The 25,173-nt window shown below is 32.4% G+C and overlaps 2 protein-coding genes across 4 annotated transcripts in view; one reads left to right on the top strand and one right to left on the bottom strand.

Annotated features, from left to right (window-relative positions):
- snama (something that sticks like glue) overlaps positions 1 to 23,761 on the bottom strand; it is a 112,843-nt gene extending 89,082 nt beyond the window's left edge. For all 3 annotated transcript variants that reach the window (XM_085810573.1, XM_085810574.1, XM_085810575.1), the window contains exon 1: positions 23,512 to 23,761. The gene's annotated coding sequence lies outside the window, so the exon portion shown is untranslated. The remainder of the gene's footprint in view (positions 1 to 23,511) is intronic.
- A 374-nt stretch (positions 23,762 to 24,135) lies between these two features.
- ncm (pre-mRNA-splicing factor nucampholin) overlaps positions 24,136 to 25,173 on the top strand; it is a 134,337-nt gene continuing 133,299 nt past the window's right edge. The window contains exon 1 of the mRNA XM_085810576.1: positions 24,136 to 24,264. The gene's annotated coding sequence lies outside the window, so the exon portion shown is untranslated. The remainder of the gene's footprint in view (positions 24,265 to 25,173) is intronic.

Raw genomic sequence — 25,173 nt, 5'->3', positions numbered from 1 at the left:
GGTTTGCAGTTCAGTTTTTAGAAAATAATAAGATCTTGTTAGACGTGAATTCTTTCTGTTTTTATTGTTGCAATGTCGAAGCATCGAAAATGTTTAACAGAGCATGAAATAGCAGAAATGATGCAAAATATTTCAGATATTGATTCTGAAAGATTAATTGAAAGACATTTTCCAAAACTTTGTTAGGAAGAGACTGATAAGAAAATGAGACGACGATGCTTCGTTTGTTCACATTCCTGGAAAAATCCTCCAAATACGGCAAATTAGTTATTACGAGTGCAAGGAATGTAACGTAGGACTGTGTATAGATCCCTGTTTTCAAATTTTTCATACAAAAAGAGAATTTTAAGTAATATATTTAGTTTTCAGATCTATAATGTTAAAAGTCATAAAATGGTGAGTAATTAAAATAAAATGTGTAAAATATGCATTTAAACAAGAAATAAGGTAAGTATATATATATATATATATAAATAAATATCTCTAAAGCATAAGCCATTTAAATACTCTATAGAGCATTATCAAACAATGCGTTGATACTTCGGAAATTTCATGGATTTAGGCTTAGTAGCAAAAAAGCCTCCGGCCCTGGAGAGACGCACGCGTAAGACACTGCCGGCCTCTGCGATAAGCGCGCATTTTCGCTACCCGGCTCGAAGGGGTTAAGTTGATCACGATTGACCAGTGGACCACCAAGACATTTTGGGGCAACTGCCTTTTCTAAGACCTAAGATATGCAGACTAAAAGAAATATATTTTTGGAACGGGGACACAGAATCGGCTTTTCACTATTGATGCAACTGCGTTTACTTAAGCAAATGATTCAATGAATGTACAGACAACCACCCATATACATTCACTGGAAGCGAACGGTGACGCTTAAGTACAAATGTCGGTTACAGATTCATCGGTTCACGCATGTTCGCTGCATTGAATATGTCCATGCTCCGCAGTCGCTAAGTTCTTCAAGCATTCAACTCGACAATTTTATGCTACTTGTAATTTTGTAGTAAAAATAATAATCTGTCACATTTTAAAAAAGGGGTTACAATGTTGGAAATAAGTGTTTAGTAAAGCAAAACATACAATTTTGATACAGAATGGGAAAAACAGTTTTTCTTCACAATGGTGAATCCTATATGTATGTGTGTTATACATGTCATACTAGTGCGACACTTCTAAGAAAAGAAAACGAAAGGCATTTCAAAAACATGATTGAAAGTTTTGATATAGGTTTTATGTTAAAAAGTGAATCGTTGATGTGAAAGAAATAACTAAAAATATAAATTATCTTTACCTCTTGAGAAAAACGATTATACCTACAAAACAACAAATAAAATATTTTGTTGTCTAATATTAATTTTTTTTATTTGGCACTGCCAAACATTAATACTTTCATCTTTAAAATTCTGTAACTGGAAGTATATGACTACAAACGACAATTATGAAACTTGCCAAAATATGAATATCATCATCATTTAAAACTAATCAGAAGTATATGAATATGATAAAGGATTACAGAAATAAAAGTTGGGTCGTATGGGAGATCAGTATACATATATAAATATACAAACATTATTGGTGCTGTCGGACTACAATAAAAATGAGAGGCTGACTTGATGTTATAGCAATCCCATATACAAAATTTCCAATATTCTATGGCTAATTGTTTTCAAATTATTCGAAATACATACATTAGTACATATAAGACATCAGGAAAAAATATATTTTGGAATAGTGCTTTATTCTATCTGCATGTGTACAGACGTCCTGCAAAAAAAAAAGTAAAAATGCTTATTTCCAATAAAATTTGATAACTGAAATATCCCACAATTATAATGCTTCATACATGGAAGTAAAAATACGTTGCATCAGAAAAAGATACGGCTGCAGTAGAAGCATTTACAAACATCTAATCAAATACGCGATGCATAGATAAGTCTTCATCTCAAAGCTTTTTCGCTATTAAGCTGCAAAGAAGTATAGTTGTCAACTTTGTTACCGTAATATAAATTGCTACTGCAACCATATAACATAACTAAGTTTTAAAAACACCCTTCAACCCATAACAGTCTCCCCCCACTAAGAGTTCACAGTTCAATCATGGGTCTATATGATCTACCCAATAATGAAAGTGATGCTATTAGTTTCTTGCAAGAGTAATATATCGCCAAGTAAATGAATGCTGCCAATTTGCATGAAATAAAGTTTTACTTAAATAGAGCAGTGCATGTTCGAAAGTATGGCATCAATGGGAATCCTAGTCAGCTACTGGATTGCAGCAAGTACACTGCCAGTTATTGCTGTCATGAAATTAATATACTTTTGGCATCTACTTGAGGAAATGGCATCAAAAACTTTGCAAGGAAGAACTTAAAATGGCAGTCACTACTACTATAAATTGGAACAACCATCTGAGACAAATATACATCTACAAGATGCAGTAATGAAAATAAAATAATAAGAAGAAAGAAGAAGGAGGTAAAGGTTTAATTGCAGAGATTATTGAAAGCCTGTTCTTAAAAATGTTGGCCGCATTCTGTCACCTCAGATGTTCTGCAGTATTTGCGAGGAAACTAAAGAAACTTTTTTTGTTACATTGCCTAACCTAAAAGTCACAACTTTGTTAAATGCAGTCAAAGAAAACACTGACACCAAGAAAAGGTAAGGGGAAACGTCTGATTCCCAAACCATCCTTAAAACAGAAGAATTCCAAAAAACTGATTTTGAGCTTTTCAAAGTGAAACACTGTGGATCCATATTCTGCAGTTCATACACAAAATAAGAAACTGATATGGAGCTCTTAAAAATGGCAGAACATGATACATAGGGGTATACAGCAAGACACCATTTGAAGTCTTAGTGTAGTTCATCTGGCAGCAGAAAGTTATATTGCAGGGCTACTGCCAAACATTTTCCATCCACAATTAAGAACTAATTGTATCAAATTACTGCCAAAGTTGGCCAATCCTTCTCTGTTAAGGCAGCAGAAAGCTGTAGTGCAGGGCTACTGTCAAACATTTTTCACGCAAAATATAGAAAAACTAATTCTATCAAATTACTGCCAAAGTTATCCAATCATCCTCTTTTATGTATCTTTTTTTATTTTATTCTGCTGTAACTCGCATGCTGTACAGAATGAAAAGACAAAACAAAAGCTGGATTTGATAAAATGCCTTTAAAAAAATCACCAACCGTTTATTTCAAAATATTAATTAATGGAATTCTTTTCTGCAGAACTCATTAAGAACATCAATAGTACAAAAAATTTAATGATTTAAAAAAATTGCTTGAAATAGTTGCTGCCTCTTCATTTACATCAGGTATTTTAAAACTTTTAGCTTACTTCTAAAAGCACTTATTTTTCAATGTAAAACATGAATTCCACATTAATATTTGTCTAAGGATAACCTGCATGTGCATGCTTTAAAACTTTCATTTTAGTAATGAAGTTTTTTTCTTCCATTTCAGAATTAATTTCAAGATAAAAATAATCAACAATAAATTCGTCTATGTTTATTAGTAATGAAGCTGCACATTTTTTAACACAAATTTAATAGATAATGGATATATCCTAATCTTGAGTTCTTTTCTTCCATATGTCAATAATACTCTTAAGCCCTACATGCATATTTTCTACTTTTCAATATTTATTACTCAATTGTGCCAAGGCCTATCAAATCAACTTTCCAAGCGAGACCCCTAAAATTAACTACATTTAATTTCAGAACAACAATTGGACATTTCTATATTAGTGTTACAGCATCAATATGTAAAAGGCAGAAAGAAGTATTTTAATTCAATCCACAATTTAAAATTTATGTTTCCTTCATGCCCACAGAAAACTTTTTTTTTTTTTTTTTTTTTGTAAATCCAGCTTAAGCTGTCCTTTTGCTTTTGTATACGTACAAGTTCCACTATACAAAATAAAAAAACTTGATGTGTACACCACAACTTCCTTGTACGGAATATTAAATTATCCACAATTTTTATGCATTTCATTTAAACTTATTTCCTTGAATTTCATTAGATGTACTTCTAATTCAATTACTACAAGTTTTCACATCGTGGCAAGGGAAAAATACATAAAAACTCAAAATATCTTCATTAAAAATTGAAAGATATAGAAAAACAAAAAATTTACAATTAAAATTAGTTTCCATTTAAAAAAACAAGCAATTCGGCCAGCAGGCAAGAACGCAGATTTTTCGGTGCACAAAACTAAGTTTACTTTTGGTCCAACTCGACAAAAGGACACTGAAGATGCAGAAATTGACTTAATTCACTATTCTGCTTTCAAATGTAAACAAACATGGCTGCTATGGTAAAAAATAGGCTTATCTACACTTAAAATTTTAAATCTCTACATATAATAAAAGAGTTTGTATGTGTCTTTCATTAGCGCTGCATGTAAGCTAATAGACCCACAGCTACGAAATTTGGTACATAGGCGCATCTAGACAAGAGCCAGTTCACCTCGAAGCGACTTTTTCGAAATTCGAATTTGAAATTTTTTTATTTTATGTTTTGTGACGAAATCGTGTCATTTTGAGACATAATGAGCTATAGGAAAGCGAGATTTTACTCTATACACTCTACTTTCATATCGTCATGAAACGTAGGCACTTAGCTATTTTATGAACTTAAAATAAATTTCGTGTTTCAATAAATCGATTAAATACGAATTTATTTAACAAAGAGAGCTTAACACCTTTTCAACAGGATTTTTTCTAAAAAAGTTTATTTTTCTTTGATTTTTGGACACATTAAACTTTTATCCTTGCGACTGCTTTTACGAAAAGAATTTTGGAAAAATGATATTTTGTATTTTTAAAAAAATTTTTAAATGAAGCTTCCGCGTACACTTCTCACATCTTTAAAAATGTAATTTTGGCAACAATTTTCCAGTATTATTGTTGATAGATTTTTAATGAAATTGCATCATTTTGAATTGTTTCATTCTTTTAGAAATATGGGTTTGACAACAATTTTTCACTGTATTTCTTATGTCACTGTTTAAGAGATTGGCATATTTCATTGTCATTTCTCTCTCTATATATATAGTACATTTTTATTGATTTTTCGATAAAGTTGTTCGGCAGAGTAAAATTCTGCACGGAATTTTATGTTCTTTTAGTTGCTTTCATGTTATTTTTTGCTTATCTCACTGTTTGTAAGATATTGAAAATTTCTGCATGATTTTTCTTTAATGGAAAGTTGGTTAATTTATTAGGATATTTAATATTTGTCTTAAGGGATGTAGCTTATTTCATTGTAATTTTTTTCTCTTGAAAATATAAGATAAAATATCATTAATTATACTTTGCTTTTCAAAATTTTTTGTTTTTTGTATTTTTTTATGTTATTTATTGCTCATTTCACTGTTTTACTGAAAAGATACTGAAAAGTTTTCAGTGATTTTTTTTTTAGGAAACAAAGTTCTTAACCTCCTTTATACCATTTGAGTTCTTAAGATTTTGCAAAGGAAAGTTGGTTAACTTATTTATTAGGATAATTAATATTTGTATTAAGGGATATTGCTTATTTTATTGTAATTTTGTTATACGTAATAATTTTTTTTATGAAGTTGTTCTGCAGAGTAAAATTCCATGCATTTTTTAAATTTAACGTTTGGTGTTCCCTTCAGCCATTTTCCCGGTACATTAACAGCCAGACGAAGGCTGGCAGAGAAGTTGCTAGTTGTTGATAATTCTACAGCTATTATAGGCAGATAGGCATAAAAACCTTAACGAGAAGATAAGATCATAATTCAATCATTTTTAAAGGAAACAAATCTACAATTTACCAACATATAAGAAAACAATGAGCTCACTGAGTAGGTGTATATATACAAACTTTTGGTTCGGCCAATTGCAACCAAAAAAACTGGTGCACAACTATATACTACAGCAGTCCTATATACAAAATTTCAATGTTCTGATTAATGCTGATGCTACTCGTTTTTGAGTTATGCGAGATACATACATATGTATGTACAGACGACATAAAAAAATCTCTTCTGAATCCAAATTAAATTAGTTTTACAATCCTGTTTGAGGAAAAAGAGTCCTTTATTCTGTTCTTACATACAGATGTCATGCAAAAACATCAATGCAAACACATTAAATTGCATTTTCTCAAGTGGCCTGTCTACCTGGATGTTTTCTAAGAAATATGAAATCCTGAACTTTGCTCGATTACAATACAAGGAAGTAAAAATGCAATGTCAACCAGTACACAGTAAGGACATATGACATTTTCTTAATGAAATAATAAAGGCATCTGCACATATTTTTTTAAGACTGCAAGAGTGTTTACTTTTTTCACTCATATTACCAAGATCACAAATCTAAGCTGCAAACCACTTTAGTAATGCTAAATGCTGATAATTACTTTATGCTCACAGGTTAACGTGCATTACACAAGCTGCATTTGATGTTCAAATGAAAAACTGGATCACATAACACTTTCAGATAAATCTAGATTGAAATATAAGGCAGTAACAATTCTTGAAACTTTATAAATGAGAAAAATGGATGATCAATAGAAAAAGCAAGTATTTTCATTGCTAGGAATCATGCTTTTGGGTCAAAATACTGAGCTGAACGAAATCCCCCTATATGCGGTCAGGTCGTAAATTTACAATCCCCTTTTTTCAGTGGGAGAGCTGACAGACAAGGAGGGCATAATCTTGCTCGGGGTCTTGAGAAAATGCGGGGGTCGTTTAAACATCTAACTTCTCTACATTCAGTTTTATACAGAGGAAAATACTAATTGAATTCTTCGAATGAATGCATTTTTTTACAATGAAAATGTATTATTGAATGATAAACTGTAAGACAAATAACATCTTTTTTTAAAGCCATAAGAGTAAAAAGACAGATATTTGTAACATGAATATGTAGTAAATATCGAGTTTTTCATTTCGAATGCTATGTTCCATGTATGCGAAGTAGCCGAGTACCTGAGAAAGTAGTCACAACCCAAATGGCTTTCAACCTTTTCACGTCTAAGGACTGTTATATGTAGTAAATATCGAATCCTTAAGTTATATATATCTATGTATAGGATGTATAAATGGAACCAAATGTATTGTGTATGTATTATTTTATTAAAAAGCATGTTTATTAATATTATTTATTTATTAATAAACCAAAAAGTGCATACTAATATTATTAAGCTGTTTAATAAATACGTAAAAGAGCACTTCTAAACTTTTCGTATCCTATGTAATTTGTCTCCATTCCGGTACCGTGTGCATCCTTGTACACGTTACTGACTTGGTGAAGAACAGGGAAGAGGTCCATTCAAGTTTTTATTCCTGATCTACTGGTACTGAATGAGACCTAAAAACACTTTTCTTTTAAAATATATCTCCCCTTAGGATCCCCCGACACAGCCGTTTACTTTCCCCTTCTGTAATTAAGGTCAGTCTCTTGCTCTTATCCGCATTTGCAAAGCCACCAGCTGAACTAATAAAAATCATGAGAAATTTTAGGAATAACAGAAAGCCAGAGAATTATGTTGTAAACCAGTTAGCAGGAATGTACCTGAAAGTTGGGAGTCTCACTAATTCATGCAAGTTGGCACCCCCCCCCCCAAGGACTGACACCTCCACCTTTAATGATTTTTGATTATTTTGGATTACATGATGGCCATTATGGTCAACAGTTTCCCATTTCAAAAAATATATTTTGTTTCATCATTCCAAGGCACATTTCTCCGCTGTTTCTTCTGATTTTCCAGTCTTTCTCAATTTTGCAAAATGCATACTCTTTAAAAATGGAACCTTTTTTGGTCTTTGATGTATTTTTGTAAAAACCATCTTTGAGGTACACTTACTAATATAGCACTGCTGTGCACTGTTAAAGTAGTAACTTTACACTATTACCAAGTTTTTCTTTACACACCCTTTTATAATCCACATAAGAAAAGCAATCCTTAGGCAAAATATTACTGCACAGAAGGAATGTTAAATTATATAAACTTTTTTTTATGTGGATTATGCCACTTCTAATAACTGATTTTTTTTTATCTTTTTTACAGTGAGAGCATGCATTTTAGAGATAGTTCAGGGAAAAAACATTAAAAACATCCCAATAACTTATCAATACTTAAAGAATCAATAAATTACATTACTAGGGTTCGAGCAATAGATATTATCCCTAAATTTAAAATGACATTCTCAAATTTTAAAGGGAATTTTTTTTGTTTTGTTTTGTAATAGCTGTATGCATGGACTTGAAAGAAAAAGTACTGAGCCTGCGCATTCAAAGCAATCTAGCTAATACACACATGCGCGGACAATTCCTAGTAGGAAATGGTTAAGAATTACAGACTGCTTGAATTATCTCTCATCCAAGTTTTATTTAAGATTCATGAAACTTTTGTTCTACATTTTTAAATAAAACAAATTTTGAGTTCCACAAGTAAAATTCAAAATATTCAAATTTTGCAGGCCTGTAGAGCACGGAAATAAAAGAAATTAATCTTGCATTTTGTCGCAAAAATAGGTATTTAGTAGAGAGAGGCTTGAACCACCAAGGCTGAAGTTGAAATCATATTTCATAAAATCAAAATAAAATGTATGCATTTAACAGCTCAGAATACAACTTCTTAATTAGCAGTTAGCTGCTACCAGATACAAATGAAGACACTATATTAATCTTTTAACTGCTTTATCTAGTCTTGACACTGAATATCTATTTTTTTAAAAATTTCTTTTACTAAATGCCTTCATTTCAAATGCATCAACTTTTTAAATACTTCTACATACTAAAATACTTCAGTCTATTTTAATAGATGCTAATGGCCCAATACCGGTAATTACACATGCTAATAAATGCACGACATTAACATAAAACATAGTTCATGCAATATTAGAAGTTAAAAACAATTTACAATCACCATTAAATTATACTAGACAATTTTCATATATTTAAAACTACTTAAGGACATACAAGGGGTGATCAAGTGAAAAGGTACAAAACGACACGGTGGATAAAAATGTAGACTTTATTCAAAATATACACCACAGGCCTGAGCACAAAAATCCCACTGATAAAAAAGCCGCAGGATTCCTTGTTCCCAAAATTCCTGTGGCCGTGATGAGACCCAGTCCTTCACAGCGTCCTTGAGTACGTCGTCTGAGTTGAAGCATTTCCCTTTCAGGTGTTTCTTCAGTGGACCAAACACATGGAAATCGCAGGGCGACATGTCCGGACTGTAGGGCGGATGGTCCAAAGTCTCCCACTTGAACTTGGCCAGTTCCATGTGTGCGACTCTGGAGATGTGTGGACGCGCGTTATCATGGAGCAGAACCACACCCTACGTGAGCAGCCCTGGTCTTTTTTCTTGATGGACCTGCGTAGGTGTCGAAGTGTCTCGCAGTACACACCGGAGTTAATGGTTTTTCTGTGCTCGAGGAATTTCACAAGTAGCGAACCTTGAACGTCGAAAACGACGGTGAGCAACACCTTACCTGCTGACGGCACGGCTTTGAACTTTTTAGGGGGAGGTGACGATGCGTGCTTCCACTGCATGCTGTCCCGCTTTGTCCTTGGCTCGTACTGATGGCACCAGGTTTCATCACCTGTGACGATCCGCTCCATGAAAGCTGGATCTTCCTGATACCGAAACAAATGTTGCAGTGCTAGCCCCATACGCAGTTCCTTTTGCTAGTCGGTGAGCTGCTTCGGAACCCAAGTGGCACACACCTTCCAATATCGCAACCTGTCGTGAACAAGTGTCCACATGGTCCCATAGCTGACACCCACTTTCACCATTCGCAATGTGACACCCTGATCACTTCTCACTAGGTCGTCCACCTTGTCGAGATCGCTCGCGATGACAGTGTTTGCCTGGCCTGATCTCGGGTCATCACCCACACTCTCACGGCCTAAACGAAAATGGGCACTCCATTTTCTGACAGACTTGTCAGACAAATTTCTTGCCGTAAACTGTCACCATCTGGCGATGAATAGCTGCCGGTTTCTCACCTTCCACCGTCAGAAATTGAATAACACCTCGCTGCTCTTCAGTCGTCGAATTTTGCAACGCGAACGCCATCCTGTCCTTATACGGACTGCTGCATCATTTGGACGCCGCTTTTGATAAGAGCTCTGCTCTCTCCTGCGCTTGCGGGCACCAGTGCATGCTCCCATCCCAGTCAGAGATTCCAATTGCATCCCAGGATGTCTCGCTACGTTCTCCCATGGCAGAATATGCAAATATTTAACTATTACGTTTTTACGCCGTTACGTACCTTTTCATTTGATCACCCCTTGTATATAGTAAGGTAACTTACTGTTATTTGTCAACATGAATTTTATTAATGGAGCTCCATTCAACTATACAAACACGTTTGTGTGATAAAAGTATTCAATAATTAAATAATCACAACTTGAAAACATTTGATTGTTTGGGGGAGGTTTTACTGCTATATGAGGGCAACTGAAACATGCACTAAATGTGTTAATAGTTTGAAGTAATACCACACTTTAAACAATTCTATCAAAAATTATCTTGTCCTGAGCTGGTTTTAAAAAGTTGGTCTATTTTAACACACAGGAATATTAAACGGAGAAATAGACAATGCAATAAGACAGCTTAACAAATTCCCTACAGCTAGCAAAGAGTTTATTTGTCACCTGCAAGATATCTAATTACTGATCACTTTGCCTAAATCACGATACAAGTTCTGACATAGGATATGCATGCAATGTGTAGTTGCTTGCATACACAAAGAGACTTAATAGTACACTTGGTATGCTGAAATAGATCACTAATTTCCTGAAGTGTAGATACAATAACTTAAGAATTGGAGAGGGGTTATTCACTTAGGAAATGTTTCAAACAGACTGCTTGGAATTCTTGTTCTGTGACTTGTGCAAGACTAATAGAAAATAATGTATCACCACACAGACAAAATCTGTGGGAATGCCACAGAACAGGTGGGTATTGCTTACTCAGTTTCGAGCTATTTTGCAATTGACACGGGAAGCAAAAATATTCCATATGCCAAGTACACTCACGTGAATTTATCATTACAAGTAGTTTGTTACATATATATTTAAATAACAAAACCGAAAATGATTTAAAAACAAAAATGCAGACAAAATCTTGATGCATATATATATATATTTATATATCAAAACGGAAAGTGATTTAAAAAAAAATGCAGACAAAATCTTGATGCATGTGAAGAGATGCATCATATAAGCTTCAACAGCTAACATGTTAAAAAAAAAAAAAAAACCACAAACACATATTACAATTAAATAACACTTCACTATACAGTACAAAGTCTTTAATCCGGATCTCAAAGCTACAAACTTTTTGTGCATGCGTAAACACATTAATGCATTTACGCATGCGTGTTTAATGTATAACGGACAGTATAAGCTAGGCTAAAATTATCTATTTCAGTTAATGTTGCAGATTCTGTTGTTCCTTAATCTTCTCTGGCTTATTATTTTTTGCAGACTGTAAGAGCAATTTTATAAAAAGTAAGCTTGACCTTTCAATTATGTCAAAAAAAAAAATTGATTCTGGAGCTGCCAAAGGATCTACAAAGCAAAAGCATGTTTCAATGTCCATCAAACAAAAAGTGGAACTGCTGCAAAAAATTTGATTGTGTGAGGAGATGCAATTTTTTGTGTTAATTGAAATTAATAGTTTTATACTTACTGTGTAATCTGAAATTAATGGGCAAAACCTATTTTGTACTTTTATTTGTAAATTTTTACATTTATTTTCCATTTTCTGAAATAGTTACTTTTTTCATGAAATAGCTATACAGTCAAAAGTCTTTAATCCGGACGTCCATAATCTGGAATGATCTATAATCCGGACTTCAACTTTCTGCGCATGTGCATAATACCTTTACTCATGTGCATAATATGCTTAGACATGCGCTTTTAATGTATAACGGACAGTATAAGCTAAGCTAAAATTATCTATTTCAGTTAATGTCGCATATTGCGTTGTTCCTTAATCTTCTAATGTTTTGATGTCCATCAAACAAAAAGTGGAATTGCTGCAAAAAATGGATAAAGGCATAGCCTTTGTTTCTCTAACCAGTCCGAAATGTGTTTATCAATTTTTTTGCTGCTCTGCTCGCGGCGCACAATGAACTGGAAGTTGATCTGTCAGCACTATCCTTATCTTCAGGTCAGATTTTTTTTATTCGGCTTATAATTCCTTACTAAATGTAGTATTTCATCTCGATGTACTACATCTTTGATATGATTTAAATCAAATTCCTTGTCATTATAAATATCACGAATACACATCAAATAGTTTTCTGGTTGCAATTTTCTAATTTCGACTATGCGTAATGTATGCTTTATGCATGTGCACGATGGAAGAAATGTTTAATAAAGTAAACAAATAAAAATTAAGCTTTTTTTGTAAATTTTGATACCTTTTAGATCATAATTGCTCTTTATTTCATAAATTACGGTTTCATATTTTGAATTTCATAATTTCTGCATGCCATTTTACCAGATTTAAACTGATGATCTATAATACAGAAAAGCCGATAATCCGGAATCGCAGAAGTCCCGACGAGTCCGGATTAAAGACTTTTGACTGTATTGCTAAGCACCAAGAATTATTGGTATCGGAATAACAAAATTGTCCTTTGATACCTTATTTTGGCCAACCTGGCTTTCCTAATCAAAGATTTATTCATAAATTGTTACAAGAATCAGAGGTTATTTTAAATTTTTGGAGGGAACCTGACTCGATCTTCTTCAATGAAGTGCGAGAGATGTAGATGACAGATGAAGATCGCTAAAAGAGCAGATTTTGAGGACCGCAGTATTGTGGTCAAGGAAGAAATAACCACTAGAACGGTAAAAAAAGTATTAGACATTCCTCCTTTTTTACCGGCAAATTTCTTCCATCTATATCTAAATTAGGATTCCGATTTTTTTATGGTACTTATCAATATACAACAGATTAAATACTAAAAAGAATGTAAGTACATAAGTTTCTTTATAATTGTATATTTCAATTTTTATTAAAAAATACACTGTTTTCAAAAATTTCTGAGATATTTACTGCCTTATGTTTTAATGTTAAATAATTATATCCTACAAAACTTATTTTGAATTTAAGTAATATTTTAAGCCAATTAAACGTTGAGCAATATTTATATAGCAATGTTTTTATTTTATTTCTTTGCTATATGAAAGCTTGTTTTTTGGAGATTCTTTTTTGGCAGGAAGATACGATTTCAAGATGGCCGCTACACAAAACCAAAATAAGTCAAAGAATTACACAAACTCTGTCCATGTACACACCGATTTGTTTTCACTTAAAAAAGCATCCTAGAATTGCACAAACTAGGCATTGCACACTGCTTTAAATTTGTCCATGAACACATTAATCTATTTTCATTGAAATAAAATCAGGAAACTAAAACAAAGTTACAACTATCATGGTAACCAGAAATGAGGTTTTCATCGCCAAAATTTTTAAAAAATTGTCGTTAATCGAAGATGCACCCAATTCTACACTAGAGGCGGAAAATCTATCAGGCCACATCCTCGAATACCTATTTCTATATTATTAAACATAATGGCAATATCCATTCTTGGAAATTTTAAACACAATTAGAGAATAAAGGATATGTTTCCGGAAATTTACTAAATGGCATAGTTTTTGAAAGAAAGGGAGGGCCCTAACAGTCTGAGAAAAGAAGTGAAATATTGCTAGATACAAAAATAAAAAATTGTTTACTCTTTTATGATAACAGAATTACTAATATATTTCAGTAATAATTCGAACATTGCTTTACGCTAATCTTTACTTACATATGCTTAACATGAATTTCTACCAACCTGAATTTAATTTTATTAAATAGTGTTTCCACAACATTTTTCCCCATAGCCGAATTACGCTTATGCTAGAAATTTTATGGAACAAAAGTGCTTAATCATGACTAAGATTAGGTGCGAAATTGGAAGAAAGTGCAGAATTGCCCACTGCTTGCCGCATTTTTAAGAATTGCACATACACGGTATCCAGGTACACGTCGACTTATTTTCACTTAAAAAAACATCCCAGAATTGCACAAAAATGGCATTGCGCACACTCTTGACTTTATCCACGTACACTGCTAAAGTCCTAGCTAGTAACCTTTATCGCCTTACCAAAATGTCGCCAAACTACCTGTTACCATATTTCAAAGATTAGCCATACTTTATTTTTTTATACACTTTGTTTTATTATATAATTAATAGCTTGCTTAAATCAAATTAATTTAAAATAAATTGTTCCAGCCATGAGAATGCATTAGATTTAGTTCATGATGTCCATTACAGTAGACAGGGTAAAACTACCTTAACTTTTAGCTTGCATTCATTACGTCTACTGTAGTGGACAAAAAATGCTTCCTTATCTCAATAAAATTAGTTTCTCAACAAATTTTCAAACTCGCATTTAAAGTAATATGTCTAAAATGACTAATTATGAATAAAAAATGGCAGTATAAGAAATTTTAAGCGATGTTATATACTGTTTACTAGAGAAATCGGTTGATCTTTACAATATGGTAACTGGTAGTTTGGCGACATTTTGGAGGCGATAAAGGTTACTACCTGGGACTTTGGTAATAATGTGAGCAGTACTCAGTTCCGATTATGCATTATTTTGTGTGAGGGAAATGAGAGATCATGGGATATGTCATGTGATATTAATGGACGAATTACGGTTCTTTAATCGGAAAAGGGGGGAAATCGGGAAAAAATCTGGAAATTTTGTATTTGGCTTTATTCTGTGTTGTGTGAAACAGTTTTGGTTTATTTTTGGATCCCATGGCCGTAACTAAAGTGAATTCGATGGTGTGGTGTATTTAATTATGGCAAAGCACACGAGGGCTATCTGCCTAAAGGGAGGGATGCCTTTCGTGGAGGACTTTCTAAGGGAAACTGGCTCGTATACACGTTACACATGGGGAAAACCACGAAAACGCCCATGCAGCCAGCCCGTTCGCGGGATTCGAGCCTCAGACCGAACTACCAGTGTTCAGCGTCTTTACCGCTCGGCCGCTGGTGGGCCCCTAAAGTGAATTCGAAATGGGTATTTAGTGGTATTAAAAAGGGGAGTAATAAATGTTTGTTTAAGGTTGTGCAAGATAGAAATAAAGATGTTAAGTTATTTATTTTACCTGGTACCTTGCTGTGAAATATAAGTATGATTTTAAAGATCCTGAAACAGAAAGAAGAAAAGTTTATCGGACACGTAATCAAGATTCTGAAGAAGATTAGGTAAGTTAGTATTTTTAATTATTTGAGGATATTATTTTTATGCATTGTTCTAAATGTAAGGTGGAAAGGAATTTGGTATTATTGGGAAAATTGTTATTAGCAATGATTTAGTTTAAAGTAATTAGGATTGTAAGGTAATTTTTATTAATTTAATGTATGTGCTCATTTATATTTTAAGTACTGTTTTTGAATTTAATTATATTTTAATGAAATGATAGTTATTTTGTGAATTTTATGTTTGTAGGAATTTGGTATACGTTTTAGTTGAAGTAAACGTGCATGGAAATAATTTAAATATCTGACACTAAGTATTTGTAATGGTTGCGGTATGAATTCGTTGGTGACGTTTATAATATAATAGATGATTTAGAGGTAAAAGTTTTTGGATATTTTATTTATTTTATCTGTGGAAATGTTCATATTTGGGAAGGGTAAATACTTTTTCGCGATCAGGTAATTTCATATATGTTCTTTTTACCGGGTTTAAAGATTGAGAAAATTATCATGTATTTTCGTGAAATTTTTCTAATTTATGAGAAAAAAGCAGTGTACATGGATATAGTGAAGAGTGTGCGCAATGCCATTTTTGTGCAATTCTGGGATGTTTTTTTAAGTAAAAATAAGTCGACGTGTACATGTTTTAGTGATATTTTAATTAAATGATAGTTATTTTGTGAATTTTATGTTTGTAGGAATTTGGTATACGTTTAAGTTGAAGTAAACGTGCATGGAGATAATTTAAATATTTGATACTAAGTATTTGTAATGCTTGCGGTATGAATTCATTGGTGACGTGTATAATGTAATAGATGATTTAGAGGTAAAAGTTTTTGGATATTTTATTTATTTTATATGTGGAAATGTTCATATTTGAAAAGGGCAAATACTTTTTCGCGATCAGGTAATTTCATATATGTTCTTTTTACCGGGTTTAAAGATTGAGAAAATTGTCATGTATTTTCGTGAAATTTTTCTAATTTATGAGAAAAAAGCAGTGTACATGGATATAGTGAAGAGTGTGCGCAATGCCATTTTTGTGCAATTCTGGGATGTTTTTTTAAGTAAAAATAAGTAGGCGTGTACATGGTTTATGTGTATGTGTTATTTTGAAAAACGCGCAAGGAGTATGGTATTGTGCACTTTTTCCCAATTTTGCAGTGAATATTTGTCATGATTAAGCAGTTTTGTTTGATAAAATTTCTAGCATAAGTGTAATTCGGCTAGTAGATTGTTGGAAGAAGTGTTCAGTAGAAAAGAAACAGGTCTTTACTTCGTGAAGACAAAATGGCGGCGGGAAAAAAAAAATAGAAGGTTGCTGTAGGAGAGTTGGTTGCCAAATTTTCGCCAAGTTACCATAATGTAAAGATCAACCGAGAAATCTTACTAATCTGGAAACAAAAATAGCAGCCATTTTCCAAATAACAATACTTTTTTCAGGTTTTCTTCCGCAAAGGATCCGTTGGCGACGGTGCGTATTTATTCGCCAACGGCTTTGATTTATTTTTGATTTAGCGGTGTTTAGTTTATCATAAGGAAGCAATGATTTTAGCGGTGTACAGTCAAGTTATAAGATATTTAGCATACAGAAGTAAAATAAATAGTTTAATAATGACATTTAGCGGTGTATAATTAAGCTGGGAGGACGCACGCTGTATTATGTAACACGAGAACTAGCATCGCAATTAAATGACATACAAATGAAACATATTCATTACTTAATAATACATTTAAAACATTAATTTTACACGAGCAATTTTTCAAAGTTGTTTTTTTTTTAATTTACTTGCTGATAGCTTAAAATATTTTATTTTGAAACAACTGCCTTTTTCATAATAAATGCCAAGAATCTTTAATAACATTCAAATCCTTTATAGTAGCATTGTAAATAAAACTAGAAGAAACATTACACATCTTGTTATCTTTCAAGATTTATTCAAACTTTGACTAATTACTCAAAGCCACTTGTAGAACCAGGTTGCTCAATTTGCCTGGTTGCCAGCTTTGACTTTTAATCGCTATTTTTGGCAATGTTGACATTTAATGGATCCTTTGTGGAAGTGCTTCCCTTTTTTTCAGTGATGCTGTGTTGACATCTATGATTGATAGATGTGCTCTAGTGTAGAATTGGGTACTTTTCCGTTTCGCCGGCACAAATCTCGCCAAGCAGACTTTGTTGGCGACAACATACAGTATACACATAAAAAATGTTAGTTCTAAGAATTTTTTTTTATTTTGAAGGCATAAACATTTTAATATGGTTTAAAATTTTATAAAAAGCCAATAAATTTGTAAAAAGACATTAATTTAAGAATTTACTATGCTTTCATGGTTCAAAATCCTGATTCGCCGGTTCGTATCACGTGACGCCAAGTGATCTCATCTCACGTAAACTACGCTACTAAAATCTAATTCGCTCAGTAATTATCTACATTAATTTCAAGTTAAATCTTAATTTGGAATACAAGTTTAAATGCAAGAATTATTTCAATTCGTACGAATAGCTTACTCAGAAATTATGTAAAACCGCAGTGCTTTACTTCGCTAGTGCATTCTCATTAGAATTGATGAATTTAACACTTGATTTCGCCTTCGGATGAGCGGTGTAATTGCGTTCTAATTGACTTATTACCGTGAACTGTCTTAAGGGATAAAATTTAAATATCGTGTAAAAATTCTATATGCCAGTATTGAAAGAAACAATCTGATAAGAAATGGCTTCAACTTGTTTTGAAACTGATATTTCGTTACCAGCGAAGATATTTCGTCTGGCATCAGTTAAACCATTATTGGCGACTTTATCGTTTGCGCCGGCAAAACGGAAAAGTACCTAGAATTGGGTGCCCCTTCGATTAACGACAATTTTTTCTAAAATTTTGGTGATGAAATCTCATTTCTGGTTACCATAAGTTTAATTTTGCTTTAGCCTCCTGATTTTTTTAAATAAAAATTGATTGATGTGTACATGGTCAAATTTAAAGCAGTTCGCAATGCCTAGTTCGTGCAATTCTGGGATGTTTTTTAAGTAAAAACAGATCAATGTGTGCATGGACACGGTGTTTATGCAATTCTTTGACTTAGGTTTTGTGTAGCGGCCATCTTGAAATTGTGTCTTCCTGGCGCCGATCTTGGTGTCAAAAAGAATCGCCGAAAAAAAAGGGGCACCCAATTGTAAACTTTTACCGATAGTTGAAAATTCTAATGACATACAATGAATAAACACGGGAACGGAATCTGTTAAGGCATTTACAGAAAAGTAAAAATTTTAACCTTTGTCCACTAGAGTGGACATTATGCAACAATGGGTTAACTGCATATGCTTAATAAATGTTTTTCTCCTAATTAAATTTAATTGTCCTAATTATCATGTTTAACATGCTAAATTTGATTTGCATGTGCTCAATATGTTTAATGAACTAATTATTAGCTAAAGTTAACCCGCATATCACACTACGCACTAAACATTGTTTAAAACATTAAATTTGACTTATATACTACGCTCTACATCACGTTTTCTTTCTAAACTCACCTGTGTATTCCTTAAAACCATTACCACTGGTGATCTTGGTGACAAAAAAAGTACTGTCATCAAACGGGTTGGGTAGAGTAGACATAAAGGTAACCCTTGTATTATAGCGAAGGTGTTGTTTGATTTATCACCAAGTTGTTTCATTTACGGTAGCCTGAGTAGTTAATATTATGGAAACCCTATTGTGATGTAATCGGGTGCATGATTCTGGGAAATTTTGAATCATGGGATGTTTTGTAGCGTTTTTGTGATGTGTGTTTTTATTCTTTAGAAGGTAGAATGGCCGAAGGTAGTAAGATTAATTTGAAGTTTCTGTACGATTTGGAGCAAAAGGGGAAAAGAGCTTTAATTGACTGGTGTGTAAATGAAGGTTTACTTAAGTAGCCATTATAAGTGTCCTGTATGTAGGAACTATATGCATCTAGTTGAACATAAAAACCGTTTAGATGGATTTGAAAGGGTTTGTAGGAAGAAAGTTTCAGATGGTCACTATGTGAAGCGTTCGATCAGAAAGAGTACCTGGTTTGAAAAAAGTCATTTGAGTACGATTTATATTTTGATTTTTACGTGGCTCTGGGTGTACGAAGCGAACTTGAAAATCATGGTAAGTGAATATTTACTTTTGGTAGTGCTTAAATGTATAACATGTTTTTCCTTCTTTATGTTATTTTATTGATTGATTTAAAATGTATTGTTTGTTTCCCAATATTGTAGAATTTGGAGCTCCTTTGACTTTTTAAGTGAAACTATATCGATGTGTACATGGACAAAGGGTACAACTCTAATATACGCCCTAATTTCACCAAATGTGGAGATGTGTTCTGCGCTGGTTTTTGGCACGATTGCGTGTTCCATGGCAACCCTGTTGACGTTGAAAAACTTTCGCTGGAGCTCGTTGATTCGCCTGTGTCTGAGAAGATGGGAGGGAAAGATAAAATGGTAGTTGTTGAATTGAAGTTCGGCAAAAGGAAATATCATTGTGGCTATCCTGTTGAGGGGTAGTGGGTATTTGGAAGTGTGGAAAAAGGGTCTGGGAGATTATTTTTAATGGCAGTGCATGATAGAAGTAGGGATTTGTGAACCATAGTATAAATTTTCTGGATAGTGTGTCTGGTTGTCATGTAAATACGATAGTGATTACGTGACGGCATGTTAAAGGCAGTATGAAATTGATATTTCTGCTATTCAAAAACGCATTAATTCATGGTAAGTGCATTTTATTTTATCCTTGTTCTTATTTTGTAAAATGTTATGTTCATTGGTTCTTTAGCATGAATTTTTGTCGTTATTGTTGTTTTTAAAATTGTTTGAAATTTATTTTAGTTTATTTTGTTGTTTAGTGTCTAGACTGTGCAATTCGTAAATGTTTTTCAAAGTTGAAACAGAACGTTGTGTACATGGTATCATTTTAAATTTATTATGTTATTTTATTAAAGCGAGGAGTGCGTAGATCTTAGATTCCTTCCTTGCCTAAATTGTGCAATTTGTAGTTTTTTTTTTTAAAGTTTAAACAGGATGCTGTGTACATGGTATTCTTTAAAATTTATTGTTGTTATGTTAATTTATTAAAGCGAGGTGTGCGTAGTTTGTAGATTCGTTTGTTGCCTACATCGTGCCATTCGTAGATGTTTTTTTAAGTTAAAGCATGTCGTTGTGTACATGGATTCTTGTCAAATATTTTTGGTGAGAAACTTTACATTTTTGCTATCTAAATTTTTTGTTTTGGATTTTTAGTTAAATTGTGTGTTCAAAACGTAGTTTTTGCATGTGCGAAAACCGCGTATTTGGAGACATTTTAGAATAAAAGTTCAAAATATAGACAAAAAATTTAGATAGTAATATGGCAGCATGAAGTTTCTCGCCAAAAATATTTGGCGACTTGAGGACGCATATCAGAGTAGCTCCGGACAAAGTAAAGGGAGTGCGCAATGCAAGGTTGTGCAATTCTGGGATTTTTTTTAAAGTGAAAATAGGTCGACGTGTACATGGATAAAGTTAAAAGAGTGTGCAAAGCCATTTTTGTGCAATTCAGGGATTTTTTAAAGTAAAAATAGGTCGACGTGTACATGGATAAAGTCAAAGAAGTGCGCAATGCCATTTTTGTGCAATTCGGGGATTTTTTTTAAGTGAAAATAAGTCGTGCACATGGATACCGAGTTTGTGCAATTGTTTGTCTTGTTATTTTGGTAATTTTTGCTCCAAAAATCGGCGCTTTGCAAGCCAAAATAACGAGTCAAAGAATTGCACAAAATCGGTATCCATGTACCGCCAAAATTTGCTGAGGGGTACCCTAAACTAACTTTTACCAACGGGTTCTTTATGAAGAAACCCTTTAAGTCTCATCAACAGACAGAATTGTAGTGACCCCTACCAAATCATCTTTCCCCTTCAAATAACCTTGAGAGTTATATTCATAACATTAAATGACGCTTCAAAGAAATTTAGTCAGAATTGTAGTGACCCCTACCAAATCATCTTTCCCCTTCAAATAACCTTGAGAGTTATATTCATAACATTAAATGCTTCAAAGAAATTTAGTCTACTAAGGAGATTTAAAATTTGGTAACTGATGCACAGCATAAAATAGCTGCTATTTCATTATTTGCCTTTCATGTATTATCAGGTTAAGGCAATCTGTAACATAGAACTATTTTTACTTTACAAAAAAATGCAAAATAACTTCTACATGATATTCAAGAAAAGCTTCCAGTACTTATTTTAACCCAATACAAAAATATAGTCTTCTCATACTCATATAAATTATGACATTAATTCATACCTGTTAACCTCGAAAACATGATAAAACTTTTCAGTCATGCAATGATGCCATTCCAAATTGATTTAAAATCCTTTTATAATGCTAGATTAAAGTTAACAACCAAATTACTTAAAATGAAATTCTATACATTATTTAATTAGATATTCTGAATTTTCATTTTTTGTGTAATTTCATCTTTTATACTAAAGAAAAATTCTGAGTAAAGATAAAAAGCTTTTATGTAACGAACTTATTAAATAAAATGAAAAATAAATAATTATTGATAACTCAATAATGTACCATACTTTGATTTTAAATAAAATTTAAAAGCAAATATTAAACTTCATTTGAATTTAATAATTGAATATGACTACTGTGTGGGTTAACCTAATTTATCATATATTCTTGAAAAAAATTAAGCAATAGCTGAATCCTCATAAAAAGTTCTACAAATGTGTACTGCAGGGGTAAAAAGGTAATTGAATTTTACTTCATAATGGGTAAAAATTAAAAGGAAATTTGGAAGCAGTAACAAGAAACAGGAAGTTAGCAGCTATACCAATTCTTTGCAAAGATCAGCCACTGAATCTCATCAAATGAAAAATATCTTGATAACTGCTGAAAAATTATAGTCACTACTAGATGCATTAGCATAGCTTATGACTAATATTTTCATAACAATTATTACAAATCTGTAGAATTACAATTCTGGTCAGCTTTGAATACCTGATACTGTGTGACTTGTAAAACTTTCTTTTCTTTAATGTCAAATTTGTAATGTTAGCGACTACATAACTCCTATCAATTGTTTTATATTTTTACAATAATATCTAGGAATCTAGATACTGACATGCTGCATCAATGAAACAGTGGAAACAGGGGGGATGTTTCCATAACAGGTACTGCACATAACCCGAATTTAAGATATTTTATATACGAGATTACATATATGCATATAAAAAACAGAAGGCTCCTTTGAAACACCTGGTAATGTTAATATGTAATATTTCAAGTAATGCAAATGGAAGCTGTGCATGTGACATTCATTGTGCTGAGTTCACACACATATCTCATTATCAGCCATAACAGCAAGACAAAATAATCATCACATAAAACTATTCCATTTTTAACCCAACAGTATGCCTAAACAAGGAAAATGCCTCATGTGATGGACCTGCTATAAACTTATTATAGTCGGATTGACTTTTGGGACTGAAATCACCGATATGTACAGTCTCCATCTTCCGCCCCTTTCACGGCCAGACACCAGGAACCGAATTATTCCACATATCCATCATAATATTCCTGCAACTTCGCTCGGCTTACTATATAACTGCGCGCTTCTTTATTTATCAAACACATATTAAAATAAAAGTTTTCATGATAAATACTAAATTTTCTGTTAAGGAATTAAATTTTTAAACAAAGGAAATTTCAGTAATAAGATGGAAAACTATTATACAAACTGAGGTGAAAACTAAGAGCGATTAAAATTTAAACTACGAAATGTCCGATAAATTTGTTATCAAATGAATAAAAAGTTTCCTGTCCGAAATATAAATTGCCAACTCACTGCAAATGGGAACAAGGAGGAAAAAGAAAAGCACTCAAAACTAAAGTTTTTTTTGGGCATTAGCATATAACGAGAAATATATTACATATTACATAGCAAATATATCAGATTAGTAAATACTATCCACACGATTAAAAATTTAGACGATTTTTAGCTCTCCCTAGTTACAAAATAATTTAAAACAGAAAACTGTATTATACGAGCAAGAATGAAATTTAAAAAAAAAAAAAAAAAACTATTAAAAAAAATCAAATTTAGTCCACTACTGCAATGTTTCATCAAGGAATTTCAACTAACATTAGCGTTTAAATCGAATTAAACATAACAGAAATAAACAATGCCAAATCTATAGTGACGATAACGCCAAATTACTACTGACCTGTTAATTGAAGAACACTTTTCTTGTCAATACTTCTCCAACAGTTTTTTAAATTTCTTCACCTTTACATTACAACGAAAATTACAGCAAGCTTCTATACGACTCGGTAGATCAGCCAAAAAATCAGTTTCACAACGATAAATTAATCACCAAGCAAATTACCAAAAATAAAAAAATTCACAGCCTCACTTCTGGCAGAGTTATCAACTACGGGGTCTTCATTCGTTATGAGACGTGTATTCCTGGGATATGATTACGAAGTTGCCAGATACAGTAAGAATAAATTTTGTGTTCTTTTACTTGTAAGTTCCTGGATCCTCGTAATAGCTCACTGAACCACGAAGTTCCAACTAAAAGTACACATAATTTACTCTTTGAACTTACTCTGTATTAACCTATTAACTCACGGTATTAATTATCGGATCGGCTTTTGCCTCAGAACTTTGAAAGAAGAAAAATATATTGCTATTCCAACTTCCATGCAAGAAACCCTGAAAAGAAAAAACTTTCTGAGAGCATTGTTAACCTGTAGATTAGCATTAGAGAACATTAATTAGCAAATATTTCATATTAGAGAATATTCTTTTGGGAGATTACTTTTCAAGATAGTTTTAGGAGATTTTTGAGATAAATTAATTTTTGTCATTTGGCAACTGTGAACCAATATGTGTGTGTTTATGTAAAATTTTTACGATTTTTAATTTGACGGAATTTTTACCTCGTTTTTTTATGGAAACTTGAAAAACCGCACCAGTATGTTATAAAAATTTCAGTGTTTATTCTTTATTCTGAATAATATTGATATTTATTATGTTTTCAGTATAAAGGGACTAGCGTTTGTTGAATTTAAGGGCCATGTCACATATCGACTGGCGAAATGTAACTATTTCTAGACAAAAGTTATTAGAGTGTAACTTTTCTTAAAATAAACGTATACTCTGGATTCTTTTTTCATTGACAATACACAGATTGTAGGTTATATAAAACACATAAAATATAAATTAAATGCGTAATTTTTTTTAAAAACCAGTTGTTTAATTTTCTTACCTTTGACGAATCTTCTGTGACAGTTTGCTAATTTGGTACACTTTTCTTAAAAAATACTCCACCAAACTCTTTCAAATGTTGCACGATGGTTAAAATCATATCATTTAAGAATAATAAGCAGTATTTTACATTTTACTAAAAAGAAAAAATATTAAAAATTAATGAGTAAAATGTTTTGAATATCATAGAAAAAAAATGGTATTAAATTTTTAATATAACCAAAATTGTTTGGCGATGTTTGCATTTACCGCGTTCTCTGCAGAAGTGCTTCCTTTTTCTGTACCATAATCATCTTGAATTGACATTTCTGCATCTAAATTTTTTTTTTTTTTTTCAATTATGCATCTTTCTGGCAATCTTGAAAAGCTATTGGTAAGCGAGATGCACCTCATGAATTCTATCACGATATATTTTCGCAAAGACTTACTATATAAAATCCAGGTTGTATTGCTAATAATTCCATTACTCTGTACACCATCATTAAAACATATCACATCTAATAAGCCTACTTTTAATGTAATGACACTCAGACAATTTTTGGTATGCATGTCTAGATGCAATTATTAAAACTTTCATTCGTGTTTTGAGTTCTTCCACGAATGCAATTTGACAGTA

This window comes from Stegodyphus dumicola, chromosome 2 (genome assembly GCF_044657685.1).
Source record: "Stegodyphus dumicola isolate Sdum_Otavi_A_Nest chromosome 2, ASM4465768v1".
Lineage (NCBI taxonomy): Eukaryota > Metazoa > Arthropoda > Arachnida > Araneae > Eresidae > Stegodyphus > Stegodyphus dumicola.
The sequence above is the reverse complement of the archived record's forward strand: the minus strand, read 5'-3'. Positions and strand labels throughout refer to the sequence as shown.